This window comes from Phacochoerus africanus, chromosome 9, assembly GCF_016906955.1.
Source record: "Phacochoerus africanus isolate WHEZ1 chromosome 9, ROS_Pafr_v1, whole genome shotgun sequence".
NCBI lineage: Eukaryota > Metazoa > Chordata > Mammalia > Artiodactyla > Suidae > Phacochoerus > Phacochoerus africanus.
Genome location: NC_062552.1, coordinates 118716825 through 118732920, shown reverse-complemented (window position 1 = coordinate 118732920; position 16096 = coordinate 118716825).

The window sequence follows — 16096 nt, the reverse complement described above, 5'->3', positions numbered from 1 at the left end:
TACATTTTCTTCTGTTGCTATGATAAACGAAATCATTTTTGAAATGACATTGCCTTTTTTTAAGTTAATATATTTTTTATTAATTTTTAAGGTTTCATACAATTTTGAAGGGTTATGGTCCATTTACAGTTATAACAAAATGTTGTCTCTATTTCTCTCGTGTTGTATGATACATCCTTGAGCCTATCTTTTTTTTTTAGGGCCGCACCCTCGGCACATGGAGGTTCCCAGGCTAGGGGTTGAATCGGACCTACAGTTGCCGGTCTACACCACAGCCAGCAAGCAACACCAGATCTGAGTAGCGTCTGTGACCTACACCATAGCTCATGGCAACACCAGATCCTTAACCCACTGAGCGAGGCCAGGGATCGAACCAGCAACCTCATGGTTCTTAGTGGGATTCATTTCCACTGCACCACAACGGGAACTCCTCCTTGAGCCCATGGTTTATGCCACGCAGTCCCCAAACCTATAGATCCTTCTCCCTCCTCCCAACTGATAACCACTAGTTTATTCTCTATCAGTCTGCTTCCTTTTTGTTATATTTACTGGTTTGTTGGTTTTTAAAAATTTTTATTTTATTTTACTTTATTTTTATGGCCACACTTGGAGCATATATAAGTTCCTAGACTAGGGGTCGGATGGGAGGTGCAGGTTCCAGCCTACACTACAGCCACAGTAACAGTGGATCCCAGCTGCATCTGTGACCCATGCTAAAGGTTGTGGCAATGCTGGATCCTTAACCCACTAAGCGAGGCCAAGGATTGAACCTGCATCCTCAAAGAGACTATATCGGGTTCTCAACCCTGAGCCACAATGGAAACACCTGTTGTATTTTTTTAGGTTCCACATATAAGTGATATCATACAGTATTTATCTTTCTTTGCCTGATCTGTTTCACTTGACATAATGTCCCTCAAGCGAAACAACATTTTCTAATTGGTTGTTACTGGTACATAGAAATATAATTTTTTTTTTTTTAAATTATTGACGTTATGTTTACTTTGCTGAACTCTCAGTACCTAGTACTGTGTAGATTCTTTTGTATTCCTATGTAAACAATTGTATCATCTGTCAATGGCAGGCTGATTTCTTTTTTTCTAATCATTGTATCTTTTACATTTTTTCTTGTCTTACTGCACTACGTAGCACCTCTGGGGCAATAATAGGGACAGAATGCACTCTTGTCTCATCTCTCGTTTCTAAGGAGAAGGTGCTAATTTACCACCATTGAGACTGATGATTTTGATGTATACCTTTATCTCGCCAAGGAAGTATTTCTCCACTTCCCTACTTTGGTATATATTTTTGTGTTTGTGTGACTGATCAATTACAAGTGAATGTTAAATTTTCCAAAGTTTTATTTCTACACAGATTGGGGTAATTTATTGCTTCGATTTGTTAAAATAGTGAATAGTTATCATTTTTCCCAATATTAAATCACCTTTGCATTTGGGGAATTAAACCCACCTCAGTTCTCATGCACTATCTTTTTCATACGGCGCCAGATTCAGTTTGGTAATATTTTGGATAAGACTTCTGCAATGAGATGGACCTATCATCTTCCTTCCTTACACTATCCCTGAATGATTCTGAGATCAAGGCTACATTACCATCATAGAATGGGTTGCGCATTATTTTGTTACTCTCCAGAAGATTTTGCGTAAGACCGGAATGAGCTTGAAATATTGGTTGAACTCCCATTTAAAAAAAAAGAAAAAAATCTAGGACCTATAATTATGTTTTTCCTGTAGCAAGAGAGTTAACCTCTTATTTTTTTTTTGAAATAGTTGTAAGAAAATTTGGGCTCTTGATTCCTTTTGAATCAATTTTGAAGTTATAGATAAGAATTCAAATTTTTGGCAAAAAGATTTGTATAACATTTTATTAAATCTTTGGGGAATTCCTGTTGTGACTTAGCTATAAGGAACCTGACTAGTATCCATGAGGATGTGGGTTCGATCCCTGACCTTGCTCAGTGGGTTAAAGAATCCAGCATTGCTGTGAGATTCAGCATAGGTCGCAGACACGGGTCGGATCCTGTGTTGCTGTGGCTGTGGCGTCGGCTGGCAGCTGCAGCTCTGATTCTACCCCTAGCCTGGGAACCTCCATATGCTAAGGGTGTGGCCACCTCTCCAAAAAAGAAGAAAACTTTGTTGGAGCAATAGTTTTGATCTATTTTTGTTCCTAAAATAGGGCACACTGTTATGCATGTATGTGCTTTTTTAAAACTGGTCTCATCAGAAGTTTGTCTAATAATCTTTCCAAAGAACCAATATTTAGCCTAGTTGATCTGCTGTGTTATATCTTTTTTTTCTATTTCAATAATTTCTGATCTTACCTTTATTTTTTTATTTTTGGTCTTTTTGCCATTTCTTGGGCTGCTCCCGCAGCATATGGAGGTTCTGAGGCTAGGGGTCGAATCGGAGCTGTAGCCACCAGCCTACGCCAGAGCCACAGCAACGCAGGATCCAAGCCACGTCTGCGACCTACACCACAGCTCACGGCAATGCCTGATCCCCAATCCACTGAGCCAGGCCAGGGATCAAACCCGCATCCTCATGGAGATTAGTGGGATTTGTTCCCACTGTGCCACCGTGGGAACTCCTCTGACATTTATATATTTACCTACCTGCTTGCTTGTTTTTTCCTTATCATGGCCCTTTGAGTTCCCATATTTCCAAGAAGTTCATCGATGCACTAAAATGTATGTTTGCTGTAATGTGGCCAGGATATGATCGGGAGATGAGTGCATGATGCCAAACTGGCACATTTTGGTCTTTAATATAGCTCCTTAAAGCAGAAGTTCCAGGCCCCGAAAGACAAGAGTCTGAACCTCCACATGGGCACCAAAGATGGCCCGCCAGGTTAGCCTGTAATGTGTGCCCATGTACAAGTGTGACGTTTTCCAAATGGCTGTGGGAAAACCGTGCGCTGAAGGAAGTCACATTCCTTCTTCCCTGTTTCTGCAAAAGTAATTGTTTTATTACATCTGATTTTGGCCAATCAGAAGTTAATTACTATATATATAAAACTACTAGAGTGTGAGGACCATGAAGATTTTAGAAGCCCGCACATCCACCAAGTGTAAACGGGGCTTCTCTCCACGTGTTAGCCCGCAGGCGATATTTACTACCTTCTAGCGACTTTCCACGTGTCTTGCGTTCCTGCTGTGAGCATGTCTTCATTTCATGATCACAGGGGGGAAATTATTTTACAAAGAGGCCCTCATATTTCAAAAAGCATTGGAACCATTGCTTTGAATCATGACTTAGAGCATTCGAGCAAATAAAGTAAATTCAAAGGCTGATGGGGCGAGGTCTGTGACAGGAATGAAGAAGCAGGCCAAGTGGGTTTAGAGCCACTGGATGGCAAAAGCCAGGTCAAGTGGGAGTAAAGGCGAGTCAGTCCCAGCCAGTCTTTGCCCCGTAATACTGCCAGGCCTGATATTCTCAGATCTTCTGGTTAAGCACAAATAGATCTGTACATTTATTTGAAATCTTCAGAGATTTTTAAATGCTAGCAACTAATTCCCCCCAAAAAATGTTTAAACATGGTGTAGTTCCAACGAGCTATCTGTGTAGACTGGATATGACTCCTGGGTGGCCCTTCTATATCCTGTATTAGGATCTGGTCTCTTCATCTCTCTCACCACCACATGCGGTCTCCACAGTTACAAAGATCAAGGCCAGCTCTGAAATATTTCTGAAAAAGGATGCCACCAAAAAAAGTTCACCTTCAGTTCAGATATGGGCAGCCCCTCCATCCACCCTAGTTTCAATCACATTGAAACTGTCAAGGAGATGGTATCTCCATCCATTCACTCATCCACCCATCCATCCGTTCATCTGTCCACCCATCGATCTATCCATGCAACCCGTTCACGTACCAATCCACTCATCCAAATGTCCACCCACTCCTCTGTTCAGCCATGCATCCGCCCATCCATGTATTCCTTCAGACAATTACCTTTTGGACGTCTCCCAGATGTCAAGTCCTGTCTCCAATGATGGATAGAGAACAAGGAGTGAGACTAGGCCCAGCCCTTCAGGAGTGTATTACATTCTGAGGGGAGGAAATAGAGAATTACATGCAAATAACGTGATTTCAGATGGTGAGAGGTGCTATCTAAAAATGGGGTAAAACAGGATAAAGTGGAGCTGTGGGGAGAGCGGAGGATGAGGAGACGACAGTGTTGTCAAGTGGGGTCAGGAAAGGCCTTTTTGTAGCTGGTGTTTGAACAAGACCCGCTTGCTGATAAAGGGGCAGCTGTGCAAACAGTGGGATTGAACTTAGCGTCTAGTAACAGCAAGTGCAAAGGCCTAGAGACCAGAGTGGAATGATCTCGATTTGTTAGAGGAAATTTGTTAATACCCTCCCCGCCCCCCCCCGCCCCCCGAGCGCCCACCCAGTGTGAGCCTCCTCCCTAACTCCACCAGCAAGGGCTTTGGTCCTGGGCGGCCTCTTCTACTTAGGCTGTGTGGACAAGCCCTCTCCACTGGGCCAACCCACAGGGCTGGTTTCCAGGAGCCTGGTTTGCAGGGCGAAGACAGCGCTGCGGTTCAGGCTCTTCTACTTCCAACTGAAACCAGGGCCCATGCGGGGTCTCCTCCTCTTTATCATCATCCATTTGCTGTCTCCCCTGAGAGTGGCCCCACTTCTGCCAAAGGGCCTCCTTTCTGCTCGACAGAGCAGAACTGGCTATCCTTTCTCAGGCCATTGGATAAAACCTCAAAACCTTCCCAAGCCCTTCACAGTCCACCCACCCTCTGGCCCCATCACACCCTTGCAGCCTTGCCCAGTTCCCAAACTCCCAGGGCCCCTTCCTGCTATTGGACCTCTGCGTGAGTGGTGTTTTTCTTTTAACCAATCAGAAATGCCGTCTACCTTTCCTTAACTCTTCCCTAAGCAAGACATTGCTCAGGCATCTACTCACCTGGGAAGGAAACTACTTCTTCCATCCTTCTTGGTCAGCAGGTCCATGAAAGGGTCCTGCTGTTACACATCGCCTCCCACCTATCTCACCAAGGACCCTGCCCCATTTCCCCGGCTCTCCCCGAAGTCTTATCCTTCTCCCTTGGGCCTTTCCGGGCTCCCACGTCTCCAAGCTCCTCTATCCTAGTCCAGGCTCAACTATTCAGTGCAAGAAATGCTTGTAGAGTGAACAACTGCGAAATAATTAAATCCCTAGATGGATCCAGGGGCTCAAAATGGTCTGCCTTTGGGCTAGGGAGTCAGGCCATCTCAGAGAATGCTACTTCTTCCAGCATCTTTTTAACAAACATTTTTTAATGAAAAAAAAATTTTGTTGGCCATACTCGAGGCATGCAGAAGTTCCCAGGCCAGGGATCGGATTCGTGCCACAGCAGCGACCCAAGTCACTGCAGTGGCAACACCAGATCCTTAACCAGCTGAGCCATAAGGGAACTCCCCCAGCATCTTTAAAATGCATCTATCATGAGCACAGTACTGACAGCATTGGCCCTAGTCTATGCCTGTTCTGCAATTTGTGCTTACCAGCTGCCAAACCCTCTGCTTGGAACTGTTCATGAGTGGATGAGTGAGCGGCCCTCCACGAAGCACGTTATACACATACCTTTAATTTTCAAAACAACTCTAAGAGGTAAGTTTCCTAGCCAAACCGCATTTTACAGTTTAGGACACATTAAGGATTAAAATAATTAAATGAGTCCATCGTGACTTAGTGGAAACAAATCTGACTAGTATCTATGAGGACCCAGGTTCGATTCCTGGCCTCGCTCAGGGGGTTAAGGATCAGCGTTGCCGTGAGCTGTGGCTGTGGCGTAGGCTGGTAGCGGCAGCTCTGATTCAACCCCTAGCCTGGGAACCTCCATATGCTGAGGGTGCAGCTCTAAAAAGACAAAAATAAAATAAATAGAATAAAATAATTAAATGATTTGGCCAATGTTCACAAAGCTAGGAAGTGGCAGGACTGCGATCTGAACCCACCAGCGTCATGCTGCACGATTTAATCCTCTGCTGTTCTATGCGGTGGCCGCCAGCCACGGGCGGCTACGGAGGACTTGAAATGTGGCTTTTCTCAGGATGCACTGTAAAGTCCAGATTTCAAAGATGTAGCATTAAAAAAAAAAGAATGAAAAATATCTCATGAATCATTTTTAAACTGAATGTATGCGGACATGAAAATATTTTGGATCTCTTAGTTTAAATAAAATATATTATCAAAATTAATCTCACCTGTTTATTTTTCCTTTTTTTTTTCTTTTTAGGGCTGCAGCTGCAGCACGTGGAAGTTCCCAGGCTAGGCATCAAATCAGAGCTGCAGCTGCTGGCCTACACCACAGCCACTGCAACGTGGGATCTGAGCCTTATCTGCAACCTACACCACAGCCTGCAGCAATGCCAGATCCTTAACCCACTAGGCAAGGCCAGGGATGGAACCCGCATCCTCTGAGAAACAACATGGGGTCCTTAACCCACTGAGCCACAATGGGAACTCCCTCTACTCCTTTTTAATTATTAAGAAATCTCTGGCCTCTTTTTCGTAATTGATAAGCAAACTGTAGCCTAAGTGAGCTTCACATAGCGTGAGGCTTTGAATCTGTATAAACATCATGTTTCCCAGAGATTTTTCACCCAGAGATTTTAACCTCCATCAGTGATTTTTGCCCTGAATTAATTTTTATTAGGATGGTTGCAAATTATTTTTAAAGATGTAAAGATGTAAAAGAGGGGGAAAATACAGGTGAAGGCTTGAGATTGCTTAAGACAAAGGCCCGGAAAATGTTACCACACTGGATGGAGACCTTGTAATTGGCAAAGCATGGCTTAGGAGGAGGGTACAAAGTTACCCAAGATACCGGCCCTGCCACCGACGTAGCTCATGATCAGATGGAGGAGACCAAGGAGACATAGCACAGAGGACAGAATGTCACTTGCACGCATGCCCGTGTGCGTGCGTGCACGCATGTACAAACAGCAAGGGCACGGTGGCAGGGAAATGCCAAGAGTGGGCTCTGGAGGCGACCTGGAGGTGGCTTCTGGATCCTGAGTTCTGCCCAGCTCACGGGCATCGTGTAGAAGCTTCCTCCATTGCTGGTGCTATGGGCTGACACTGCCCTCCACATTCATGTGATGAAGTCCGGATCCCCAGGACCTGAGAAAGTGACCTAATTTTGAGATCAGGTCATTCCAGAGGAATTCACACGTCTAACTTGATGAATGAGGTCATTGGGGGGGGTAGTCTTATTAAAAAGGGGTACTTTGGACACTGACACACATACAGAAGGAAGATGCTTGGAGTTCCCGTCGTGGCTCAGTGGTTAATGAATCCGACTAAGAACCACGAGGTTGTGGGTTCAATCCCTGGCCTTGCTCAGTGGGTTAGGGATCTGGCGTTGCCATGAGCTGTGGTGTAGGTCACAGACGCGGCCTGGATCCCTGCATTGCTGTGGCTGTGGCATAGATCGGTGGCTATAGCTCCGATTGGACCCCTAGCCTGGGAACCTCCATATGCCATGGGAGCAGCCCAAGAAATGGCAAAAAGACTAAAAAAAAAAAAAAAGGAACATGCTTGGGGGCGTAGGGAGAACACACCAACCACCCCAGGCACCGGAGGCTGTGGGAAGCTGGGAGAGAGACCTGCACAGATTGCTGCTCTGTCTCAGGAGAAGCCAGCCCTGCCGAGGCCTTGACATGAGACTTCTAGCCTCCAGAACGGTGCGTCAATTAATTCCTGTCATTGAAGTCACCCAGTTCTTGGCCCTTTGTTATAGCAATGCTAGGAAACGAACACACCCACCAGGACATGATGAGGTTGCAACTTGCAATGTGCTGGGAGTCAGAGCCTGGAGGTGGTGGTGGATCTGGCCGCTCAGTAGCTGCGTGAGTTTAGGAAAGTCTCTTTCTCCCCCAGTCTCTGTTTCCACATTTGTCACCAGAGGGAAGTGACACTGATGTCCCTGTGCAATTCTGGTGTTGGGGGTGCCCACACTCCACCTCAGTGGCCCCCCGCGATTGGCCTACATGGGCTCTCCCGCCCTTTGCTGGTCACAGGGCTCCCTCTCCAGGACACGCTCACCTGAGCTGCACTCTGCTGGGTTTGGGGCATTCTTGGCTCCTGTCACACTCAAAGACTGTCTTTGCAGAACAAGACAGCACACGTCAGCCCCCCAAGCTGTCCAGGCGCTGCTTCGGTGGTGGGCAGGTCTGCTCACCTTGCTGAGATGTACCGTGGTCCACTGTGGACCAGCCGTGAGGGGCCTCGCCCGTCACTGTCAAGGCCTGGACTGTGGCCCTGAGCCCGGAACACTGCAGAAACCTTCCTGGTCCCCCCAGCCCCCTGTGGAAGTGACCTCTCCCTCGGCTCCACGTCTCAGCTCTAGAACCACTCCCTTTCTCCAGGGCACCGCCCACCCGCCGCTGTCCTAAAGGAGCAAAGGCAGATGCTCCAGGAAGGGAGGCCGAGGGGTTCACCCTGGAGCTGCTGCTGCCTGAGCCTGAGGCCTGGCTCTGCCCTGGACCAGCTGCCTGACCTGCCAGCTTCCTCAGCCTCTCTGCCCCTTGGTCCTAGGCCGGCTGTGAGGCCTGACCCCCGCCCCCTGCAACCTCCCAGAAAATCCCTCACTAAATGTCATCTATTCTTATTAGCGCTTCACTTTTCAGCTTATCTTATCTCTTCTCACTTGTCTTTGGGAGCCAGAATTTTGGTGTAGAAACAGGAGATAGAAATCTGAGTTTTAAAAGGTCAAATACAGCCTGAATTAGGACTGGAAGCATCAGGACATACACATGACATACCTTTAAAAGAAAAAAAAATACACTGGGAACTATATCTAATTACTTAGGATGGTGCATGATAATGCGCAAAAAAAAAAAAAAAAGTATATACGTATGAGTGACTGGGCACCTGGCTGTACAGGAGAAAATTGACAGAACACTATAAACCAGCTATGATGGAAAAAAATAAAAATCATTAAAAAAAGTGTACTTTCTTAAACTACGTCCACTGAAAAGGCCTAGAAAAGCTATCCCGCCAGGATAAAGGAGCAACCCTGGTACCCAGATGATGGTACCTAAATGCTATTTCTCACCGAAAGTAATCAGGAATGGTTGATTCTAGGTGTCGGGCAGGAAATGAGCAAGATGATTCTGGAACACAGAGGCAGAGGAGAAAGCTGCTGTGAAAGGCGGCAGGGGCCGGGTGGGCGGGGCCTGGCGCGGGGGTTGGGGGGAGGCCACGCCGGGCCCTGGGAGTGAGGGCGCGTGCGCGGTGGAGGGGGCGGGAGCATACACAAGACCCAAGGTCCTGCAACCTGTGCTGCACAGGATGGGGGCGTACCTATGCTCCCTATGTCACATCCCCATGCACTTCCTGGTCAGGGCTGTGGACTGCCGCCGGGAATGGTTCATCAGGAGGAAGGACCCCAGCCTTCGGGGGAGCAGAAGAGCATCTCAGCGCCGGCGGACCACAAGCTGGATCAGCTCCTAAAGCTGGATGACTAGCTGGTGGTGAGCCTTGAGGACACGCTGGAATTTGCCCATAAAGCTGTCCTGAACCAGAGTTCCTGTCGCGGCTCAGTGGTTAACGAATCCGACCAGGAACCATGAGGTTGTGCGTGCGATCCCTGGGCTTACTCAGTGGGTTAAGGATCTGGAGGTGCCGTGAGCTGTGGTGTAGGCCGCGGATGCGACTCTGATCCTGCGTTGCTGTGGCTCTGGCGTAGGCCGGTGGCTAGAGCTCTGATTCGATCCCTAGCCTGGGAACCTCCATATGCTTCTGGCACAGCCCTAGAAGAAAGGCAAAAAGACAAAAAGAAAAAAGAAAAAAAAAAAAAAGGCTGTCCTGAACCAAAACCGCCTTAAAGAAGAATTAACAGAGGACACAGGGACCTATGGGTCCTTCCTTGGGCCACCACTGGTTCTGCCACCATGTCCACCCAGCCCAGACCCACATCTGAGTCAATTTATTGCTTTTTCTGGCCTCTCACGACCACACACACTGGCTGCTCCTTTATGGCCAGGGAGACACGCTAACAGCTGAGGGGCCGATGAAGAGGGAGGTGAGGGAGGGGTCTGGTCCGAAGGCTGCATCTGCTGGATGGTGGCCACAACTGCTCAGGCCTCTGCGCTGATTTGTCCCTATGGGGAGGCAGTTTGGACTCAAGTGAGAGTGGCTGGATTTGGCTTCCTTAATTTAAAAAAAGGAAAAGAAAAAAAGGAGCTCCTGCTGTGGCACAATGAGATTGGTACAGGGGGTGAAAGGATCCAGCATTGCCACAGCTGCAGTATAGGTTGCAGCTGCAGCTGGGATCTGATCCCTGGCCAGGGAACTCCATATGGTGCGGGTCAACCAAAAAAGGGGAAAAATAAATAAAAGAAAAACTACTGCTGTTAGCTGGGGACTCAGAAGCAAATCTGGAAAGGCAACCTGAAAGAAAAGGCAAAAAGACAAAAAAAAAAGAAAAGAAAAATAATCTTACTCTACTAAAATACATAAAAAGAATTAAGAATTGAAATCCATGAATTTTTGGTTTTGTTTTTGTTTTTTTAGGGCCACACCCGTGGCATATGGAGGTTCCTGGGCTAGGGGTCCAATCAGAGCTACAGCTACTGGCCTGCACCACAGCCATAGCAACATGGGATCTGAGCCGCACCTGCGACCTACACCACAGCTCATGGCAACACCGGATCCTTAACCCACTGAGCGAGGCCAGGGATCAAACCCATATCCTCATGGTTCCTAGTCAGATTCTCTTCCACTGTGCCACAGCAGGAACTCCTGAAATGCATGAATTTGTGACGAAAAAAGGAAACGAGAAAAGAACTCTTTGGGTCTCTCTTGGAGGATAACTAGAGAACCACCTTGTCAGTCTAAAACTGGTAAATAAAGGTTAAAAATTACATAAATGCTCATCAATGAGGAGAATGAAAAATGATGCAAGCACTTTGGAAATAATTTTTGGCACCATCAAGAAAGCAAAAGAACCCATAGAATGAGAGAAAATGTTTGCAGCTCACGTATCTGATAAGGGACCTGTGTCTGGAATATTATAAAGAATTCTTACAACTCGACAATAAAAATATAAACAACCCAATTCAAAAATAGGCCAAAAATTCAAATAGCTATTTCTCCAAGGAAAATATACAAATGGCCAGTAAGCACATAAGAAGAAAAAAAAAAGGTTACCAGCATTGGTCATTAGGAAAATGCAAACCAAAAGAACATAAGATATCGCTTCACCCTGCTAAGATAGTGACAATTAACAAAGACAGACAATAACGGTGTTGGTGAGTATGTGGGGAAATTGGGACTCTCATTGCTGGTGGGAATGTAACATGGTACAGCCACTCTGGACACAGTCTGGAATTTCCTTAAGTGGTTAAATATAGTTGCCCTATGACCCAGGAATTCTACCCCTAGATAGATCCCCAGGAGAAATGAAAATGGATATCTGGAGTTTCCGTCGTGGCGCAGTGGTTAACGAATCCGACTAGGAACCATGAGGTTGCGGGTTCGGTCCCTCCCCTTGCTCAGTGGGTTAACGATCCGGCGTTGCCGTGAGCTGTGGTGTAGGTTGCAGACACGGCTCTGATCCCGCGTTGCTGTGGCTGTGGTGTAGGCCGGCGGCTACAGCTCCGTTTGGACCCCTAGCCTGGGAACTTCCATATGCGTGGCAGCGGCCCAAGAAATAGCAAAAAAAAGACAGAAATGAAAATGGATATCCACACAAAGACCTGTACACAAATAATCATGGCAGCATTGGTCACAACAGCCAAAAGATGAAATTGACCCAAATGTCCATCAACTGACCAATGGATAAACAGCATATAGTCTATCCATACAATGGAATATTAGGCAGCCTTAAAAAGGAGTGAGATGTGGAGTTCTCGCTGTGGCACAGTGGGTTAAGGATCTGACTGCAGCGGCTTGGGTCACGGCGGAGGTGTGGGTTCAATCCGTGGCCTGGCGCAGTGGGTTAAAGAATCTAGTGCAGGTTGCAGCTGTGGCTCGGATTCAGTGGCTGGCCCAGGAACTTACATATGCCATGGGTGTGGCCAAAATATATGGGATGTGAATTATATCTTGAGAAAGCAATTTTTTTAAATTGTCTTTAAAAAAGCCCCAAGGGCATTATCTAAAAAGTGACCTTGAAGGAACCCCTTAAGCTATTCGTGCCTCGGTTTCCTCACCTATCCACTGGGGTAATAATAACAACACCTCCCGCTGCAGGCTGTTGGAGGATTAAAGGAGGCTATAAAAGCAAAGCCTCGGCAAATGCCCTTTCATTCTAGTGCCCAAGAAATAGCAGCTTTTTCTAACACCACAGCTCCTATCAGACCCTCGGCACCAGGGGGGGACCAGAACCACAGGGGGATAAAGGCAGGCCAGGTCCTTCCCTGGACAATCTTCTAGAACAGGACAGAAAAATGTGAACATAGCAGAAAATGCCATGTGACACAGGCTGCGGTTGGGATGGGAGCTCCCAGGCACAGTGGGGCGCGAGTGGGGACTCGGTGACTCATCCGAGCAAACTGAGGAACAAGCAGAGAGCCTGGGGCTCAAGAATAATAACCGCACAGTGTGTTTCTTCTAACCAAAGGTGCCAGCCAATATCAGACGCAGCATTTTACCTTTACAAAGAAAGATAAATGTGCTGCTAATTGAATCATGGCTCACCAGGGGTGTAAGTCAGCCCTGACCTGGGATGTGTTAGAATATGGATGACAGAAAAAGCACGTCTCAGAATTGATGAGCTACAGTAAATGCCAAGCATTGAATCTGAGTCGAGTCTTAACTCCACAGCAGTGCTGGGAGATCCACAGTCATTATGAGGGGTCAATCCAAACCAACACCAAGACTCATCAAGCCCCCAGTGGTGGTCCCTAGCTCTGACCTCACTCTAGACCTAAGCCTGACTTCTGGGTGGAACCTGTTGCCCTAACCCTAAAGGCAGCCTGATTTTTTTTTTTTTTTTTTGACTTTTTAGGGCTGCACCCTAGCTTATGGAGGTTCCCAGGCTAGGGGTCCAATCGGAGCTGTCGCCACCGGCCTACACCAGAGCCACAGCAACACGGGATCCGAGCTGCGTCTGTGACCTACACCACAGCCCATGGCAGTGCCGGATCCTTAACCCACTGAGCGAGGCCAGAGATGGAACCTGCATCCTTGCGGACACCACTGACCTGCTGAGCCACAGTAGGAACTCCTTTTCCCATTTAAAGAGCAGCAAGGTGAGTATGATTTATCCCAACCCCATGGCTTCAAGTGCCAGAGGGGGCACTTGTACCCGGAGCAGTCTAACTCTGAAGTCTGAGCGGGTTTTCTGCCCTCCAGGGGACTTGAGCCCGTGACAGAGAAGGAAATGCCAGCAGCATGCCGGAAGGAAATGGGCACATGGAATGGAGGTTTGACCTTGCTTATGCCTGGGGTATGATAACTGATTCACTCTGGAAGGCACTTCCTTCATCAGGCCAAGCTTTGAAGACAGGGCCAGAGAGCCAAGCTGCTCAGTGGGGTCAGGGGGCCTCGGGAGCACCCTCCTTGGGGTGGGGGGAACCCATCCATCATTACTGCAGCCGGGGAGGCCAGGGGTAACCTCTCACAGAGCGGGCCTGCCTGGCTCCCAGGGTGTGAGTGGCATCACCCGGGTTTCTAGCACATTCTTCCACGGCTGGGAGCCGCCTCGCTGGGCTGGGATTCCCAGCTCTTCGCTGCTTGTCAGTTGGGCCTGCATCTCCATTGTCGTTGGCCACCCCTGGGGCCCAGGTGGGCACTCCAGGCCTGCACAGCCCTCCTCCACCGGGGAAGAGCGAATGAATGGGATTTGGCCACAACCCACACCTGTGGCCCTGCTTTGGAAACCCTCCACCTGTCCTAAGTCATGCAGAGGAGAAGGGCGGTGACAACGGGTCTCACTTCTTGCATAGCAGGGAGCCACTTGCAAAGGAGGGCCTCAAATCTTTTCTCAACCATCTCAGCAGCATCCAAGGGAGGCAGAACGGTCTAGAAGACGGCCAGCCAGCTGCCCACGCCTGTTCAGTCAGGCACCCGGTTCAAATCCTGGTTTCACCCGTCACCAGATCTCATCATTAACTTTACCACAGCACCTGCCTGGCACCAGGGCGAAGATTTCCCACGTGTTGGTGCCAACAAAAGCATTTAAGCGCCGTCATTCTCCTGCGAGGAGGCTCTTAAGGCTTATGTAGCCATATAGTAATCTTTATCACATTATCACACACTTGTGGGCACAGAAAGAAAAATACAAGCAACACAAATTGTTTTCCTCTAATGATAGAGGCGTCGGCCTGAGTCTGTGAATTAGGCCCGTGTGTTCCCACAGAGCCCCGTCTCTCAGCCATCAGGCTCCCTGAAGCCACTCACAATGGGTGCCTCCCTTTCATCTGCAGACCAGTCTCTGTGGACAGAGCCACTCTTAGCCCCATTTTACAGATGCAAAATCTGAGGACGAGGGGCGGTTAAAAAAAAAAACCTGCCAACAAACAGGAAAAATCTTGGCGACGCAAAAGCCCTTGCTGGAAATTTCCATCCTGCTGCCTCTCTTCCTTGCTTCCCTGTGTGTTAAGTGAAAAGAAGACAGGCTTTGGGCAGATTTGGATTTGCATAATATGCTTCTACTTTCTTACAATCTGTGTAATCTCCTAGAATCTCAGGCCCTCATGCACCCATGGAGATAATAATGCAAGATACAAGGGCTTTAAAAGAAAGGACAGAAGCAAATACTAGCAAGATTCTCTTTCTCTTTCTCTTTCTTCCCTTCAAGGGGACCTAGGTGAATTTTGAGGCAAATCGCATATCCATACAATGGCTTGGGTCGTAGGGGGGTCGAGGGCCTTGGTAAACGCTAAATCTGAACCCCAGGCTGCCTCTCTGGGCTGCCCTCTTGGGGGTACTGTTTTGCTGGCTCTGCCTCTGGGGGGGGGGGCAGTCTCGCTGGCTGCCCCTCCTGTCCAGGCAGAATGCTTCCCCTGGCTGAGCTCTTTCTGTGTGTTGGAGACTACGCCTATGTTCCTTCGCTCCGCCCCGAAAGCAGTGTGGACAAACAAGCTGAACGGAGGCCGCCCCGAAAGCAGTGTGGACAAACAAGCTGAACGGAGGCCGCCCCGAAAGCAGTGTGGACAAACAAGCTGAACGGAGGCCGCCCCGAAAGCAGTGTGGACAAACAAGCTGAACGGAGGTTCAGACACCCTGATAACTCGCGTGGTCACCCCAGTTACCCAACTGGGAGCTGGTGAAGCTGGGTTTGAGCCCAGGTCCGAGCATGATTCCAAGATTTCACAGCATCAAAGCTGCATTCCCCGAGACTGTCAGTTGGCTGACAGCTCTCCCTGCCCCCAACACTGAAGATAAAGCCAGATTATTAGAAAAAGCTCTAGCGGGATATACGAATATGTATATATAAAAATCAAACGTGGTATCTGCATTTGAGTCATGAATCTCTATGACTTCTAATAATTTAGACATTGCTCTGTTCAATGCAACACTTTGAACTGTGATAAAAATTTCCTGTTCCTGTCTGCTGCACCGAGCAGCTAAGATCCTCTGTTTTATTTCATCCTCAGGCATAGCTTTTCATTGCTGGAAATCTCTTTTAAATATAAGCTACGTGAGGTCGGGGACTTTTGCATGTTCATTATTTTTTTCTAGCACATGACACAAGGACCAGCACACAGAAGGTAAATGGTAACTATCTGTCGAATGAGTTCACTCCGAATATGAATTTGAAAGATCAGCATGTTAATTTCAGGCTTTATAATAACAATTCCTTTGTTATTAATTCGATGCCATATAAACTACATTCAGCTCGGGTTCACAGCTATTCACTGAGTATCTATGAGTGCCAGGCGCTGTCAGGTACCAAGGGACAATGATGATTGTAATGATAATCAAGTTCACATGCACCTTACCTATGTTTGAAGAATTAAGAGGTACACACATCAAAAAAAAAAAAAAAAGAAAAGAAAAAAGGCAAACTTTTGAATGTGTAGCCTTTGACCGAATAACTTCACTCATGGGGCTGTGTTCGAAGAAGATAATCAGACACACACATGCACATGCGTGGCACAAACAGCAAAACTCAATAGTTTATATCGA